The sequence below is a fragment of the Pezoporus wallicus genome, unplaced genomic scaffold, assembly GCF_028554395.1.
Source record: "Pezoporus wallicus isolate ANWC-B61680 ecotype Strahan unplaced genomic scaffold, APGP_CSIRO_Pwel_v1 contig_14109, whole genome shotgun sequence".
Lineage (NCBI taxonomy): Eukaryota > Metazoa > Chordata > Aves > Psittaciformes > Psittacidae > Pezoporus > Pezoporus wallicus.
Genome location: NW_026639295.1, coordinates 1 through 4,636, shown reverse-complemented (window position 1 = coordinate 4,636; position 4,636 = coordinate 1). Strand labels below are relative to the sequence as shown.

Here is a 4,636-nt window from a genome sequence, read left to right as displayed (position 1 = left end):
ATGGGGTTCAAGGGGGACCCAGCACCCAAAATATGGGGGGCAGGACCCCATAAATGGGGGCAGGACCCCATAAATGGGGTTCAAGGGGACCCAGCACCCAAAATATGGGGGGCAGGACCCCATAAATGGGGGCAGGACCCCATAAATGGGGTTCAAGGGGGACCCAGCACCCAAAATATGGGGGGCAGGACCCCATAAATGGGGGGCAGGACCCCATAAATGGGGTTCAAAGGGGACCCAGCACCCAAAATATGGGGGGCAGGACCCCATAAATGGGGGGCAGGACCCCATAAATGGGGTTCAAGGGGGACCCAGCACCCAAAATATGGGGGGCAGGACCCCATAAATGGGGGGCAGGACCCCATAAATGGGGTTCAAGGGGGACCCAGCACCCAAAATATGGGGGGCAGGACCCCATAAATGGGGTTCAAAGGGGGCCCAGCACCCAAAATATGGGGGGCAGGACCCCATAAATGGGGTTCAAGGGGACCCAGCACCCAAAAATGGGGGGCAGGACCCCATAAATGGGGTTCAAGGGGACCCAGCACCCAAAAATGGGGGGCAGGGCCCCATAAATGGGGTTCAACGGGGGCCCAGCACCCAAAATATGGGGGGCAGGACCCCATAAATGGGGTTCAAAGGGGCCCAGCACCCAAAAATGGGGGGCAGGACCCCATAAATGGGGTTCAAGGGGACCCAGCACCCAAAAATGGGGGGCAGGACCCCATAAATGGGGTTCAAGGGGACCCAGCACACAAAATATGGGGGGCAGGACCCCATAAATGGGGTTCAAAGGGGACCCAGCACCCAAAAATGGGGGGCAGGACCCCATAAATGGGGTTCAAGGGGACCCAGCACACAAAATATGGGGGGCAGGACCCCATAAATGGGGTTCAAGGGGACCCAGCACACAAAATATGGGGGTCAGGACCCCATAAATGGGGTTCAAAGGGGACCCAGCACCCAAAAATGGGGTTGGGGGGTCCCCAAATACGGGGTTCATGGGGGGGTTCCCATAAACGGGGAGCAGGGGGGGGGTCTCCTTTAACAGGACTCAGGGGGTCCCCATAAATGGGGATGGGGGTTCCCATAAACAGGGTTTGGGGGGGTTCCCATTAAAGGGGTTTGGGGGGGTCCCATTAATGGGGTGGGAGGGGGGTCCCATTAACGGGGTTTGGGGGGGGGGTCCCATTAACAGGGTTGGGGGTGGTGTCCCATTAACAGGGTTGGGGGGGGTCCCATTAATGGGGTGGGAGGGGGGTCCCATTAACAGAGGTGGGGAGGGTCCCATTAACAGGGTTTGGGGTGGTTCCCATTAACAGGGTTCGGGGGGGGGTCCCATTAACAGGGATTGGGGGGGTTCCCATTAACAGGGTTGGGGGTGGTGTCCCATTAACAGGGTTTGGGGGGGTCCCATTAACAGGGTTGGGGGGCGGTCCCATTAACAGGGTTGGGGGGGGTCCCATTAATGGGGTGGGAGGGGGGTCCCATTAACAGGGGTGGGGAGGGTCCCATTAACAGGGTTTGGGGTGGTTCCCATTAACAGGGTTGGGGGGGGTCCCATTAACAGGGTTGGGGGTGGTGTCCCATTAACGGGTTGGGGGGGGTCCCATTAATGGGGTGGGAGGGGGGTCCCATTAACAGAGGTGGGGAGGGTGCCATTAACAGGGTTTGGGGTGGTTCCCATTAACAGGGTTGGGGGGGGGTCCCATTAACAGGGATTGGGGGGGTTCCCATTAACAGGGTTGGGGGTGGTGTCCCATTAACAGGGTTGGGGGGGGTCCCATTAAAGGGGTGGGAGGGGGGTCCCATTAACAGGGGTGGGGAGGGTCCCATTAACAGGGTTTGGGGTGGTTCCCATTAACAGGGTTGGGGGGGGTCCCATTAACAGGGTTTGGGGGGGGTCCCATTAACAGGGTTGGGGGGGGTCCCATTAACAGGGTTTGGGGTGGTTCCCATTAACAGGGTTGGGGGGGGTCCCATTAACAGGGTTTGGGGGGGGTCCCATTAACAGGGTTGGGGGGGGTCCCATTAACAGGGTTGGGGGGGGTCCCATTAAAGGGGTTTGGGGGGGTCCCATTAACAGGGGTGGGGAGGGTCCCATTAACAGGGTTTGGGGTGGTTCCCATTAACAGGCTTGGGGGGGCTCCCATTAACAGGGTTTGGGGTGGTTCCCATTAATGGGGTTGGGGGGGTTCCCATTAACAGGGCTGGGGGGGGGGGTCCCATTAACAGGGTTGGGGGGGGTCCCATTAACGGGGTTGGGGGGGGTCCCATTAACAGTGCTGAGGGGGGGGGTCCCATTAACGGGGTTGGGGGGGTTCCCATTAACAGGGTTGGGGGTGGTTCCCATTAATGGGGTTGGGGTGGTTCCCATTAACAGGGGTGGGGAGGGGGGTCCCATTAACAGGGTTGGGGGGGTCCCTTTAATGGGGTTTGGGGGGGGGTCCCATTAATGGGGTTTGGGGGGGGGGTCCCATTAACAGGGTTGGGTGGGTTCCCATTAACAGGGTTTGGGGGAGGGTTCCCATTAACAGGGTTCTGTGGGTTCCCATTAACAGGGTTTGGGGGAGGGTTCCCATTAACAGGGTTGGGGTGGTTCCCATTAACAGGGTTTGGGGGTTTCCCATTAACAGGGTTGGGGGGGGTCCCTTTAATGGGGTTGGGGTGGTTCCCATTAACAGGGTTGGGGTGGTTCCCATTAACAGGGTTTGGGGGGGGGGGTGGTACCTGAGGCACCACTTGTGGACGGGGATGTTCCAGTTCTGCCAGAAGTAGGTGACGGATTCCGAGTTCCTGATGGGAATTGGGGGGGGGGGGTTGGGAATCGCATCCAGATTGTGGGGGTTCCCCCCCCCCCCCCCTTGATCCCGCTGCATCCCTGGAGCCTCACCACCAATCCCGGTAGAATTCCCGGTCCCCAAACTGCATCAGCTCGGCCACGACGTTGAGGCAGGAGTGGAAGAACCAATAGAAGAAGATGAGCCAGATGAGGTGGTTCGGGACCTGAGGGGGCAATGGGAATGATGGGGTCAATGGGATCGATGGGAACAATGGGGTTGATGGGGTCGATGGGGTCAAAGGGGGTCAATGGGAACAATGGGGTTGATGGGGTCAATGGGATCGATGGGGTCAATGGGAACAATGGGGTTGATGGGGTCGATGGGGTCAAAGGGGGTCAATGGGAACAATGGGGTTGATGGGGTCAAAGGGGGTCAATGGGAACAATGGGGTTGATGGGGTCGATGGGGTCAATGGGATCAAAGGGGGTCAATGGGATCAAAGGGGGTCAACGGGAACAATGGGGTCAATGGGAACGATGGGGCCAATGGCAACAATGGGGTCAATGGGATCGATGGGAACAATGGGGTCGACGGGAACAATGGGGTCAATGGGAACGATGGGGTCAATGGGAACGATGGGGTCAATGGGAACAATGGGTTCAATGGGGTCAATGGGATCAATGGGGTCAATGGGAACAATGGGAACAATGGGAACAATGGGGTCAATGGGAACGATGGGTTCAATGGGGTCAATGGGATCAATGGGAACAATGGGGTCGATGGGGTCAATGGGAACAATGGGTTCAATGGGGTCGATGGGATCAATGGGGTCGATGGGATCAATGGGAACGATGGGATCAATGGGGTCAATGGGATCAATGGGATCAATAGGGTCAACAGGGTCGACAGAGTCAACGGGATTGATGGGATCGATGGGATTGATGGGGTCAATTGGGTTGATGGGGTCAATGGGATCAATGGGATCAGGCAGGGATGGGATCAATGGGATCAGGCAGGGATGGGGTCAATGGGATCAGGCAGGGATGGGATCAATGGGATCAGGCAGGGATGGGATCAATGGGATCAGGCAGGGATGGGATCAATGGGATCAGGCAGGGATGGGGTCAGTGGGACACCCCCCCCCCCCAGGGTGCAGGCACTCACGGCCAGCTTGAGGAGCCGTTCAATGATCCGGGAATAATCCATATCCTATGGGAGAGACGGGGTCAGAGCGATGGGATGGGGTCAGGGATGGGATCAATGGGATGGGATGGGAACAGGAATGGGATGGGAACAAGGATGGGATCAATGGGATCAACGGGATGGGATGGGAACAGGGATGGGATGGGAACAGGGATGGGGTCAATGGGATGGGATGGGATGGGATGGGAACAGGGATGGGATCAATGGAATGGGATGGGAACAGGGATGGGATGGGAACAGGGATAGGAACAATGGGATCAGTGGGATGGGATGGGAACAGGGATGGGATCAATGGGATCAATGGGATGGGAACAGGGATGGGATGGGAACAGGGATGGGGTCAATGGGATCAGACAGGGATGGGGTCAATGGGATCAATGGGATCAATGGGATCAGACAGGGATGGGGTCAATGGGATCAATGGGATCAGGCAGGGATGGGGTCAATGGGATCAATGGGATCAGACAGGGATGGGGTCAATGGAATCAATGGGATCAGACAGGGATGGGGTCAATGGAATCAATGGGATCAGACAGGGATGAGGTCAATGGAATCAATGGGATCAGGCTGGGATGGGGTCCATGGGATCAATGGGATCAGGCTGTGATGGGGTCAATGGTATCAATGGGATCAGACAGGGATGGGGTCAA

At 57.5% G+C, this 4,636-nt stretch overlaps 1 long non-coding RNA gene across 1 annotated transcript; it reads right to left on the bottom strand.

The window, feature by feature from the left end:
* Positions 1-2,725: 2,725 nt before the first annotated feature.
* LOC130601786 (uncharacterized) lies at positions 2,726-4,004 on the bottom strand. Its single transcript, XR_008972751.1, has 3 exons — positions 3,948-4,004; positions 2,894-3,006; positions 2,726-2,796 (listed from the first exon to the last, which is right to left on the bottom strand). It is a non-coding gene; the product is annotated as an uncharacterized LOC130601786 (long non-coding RNA).
* Positions 4,005-4,636: the final 632 nt, after the last annotated feature.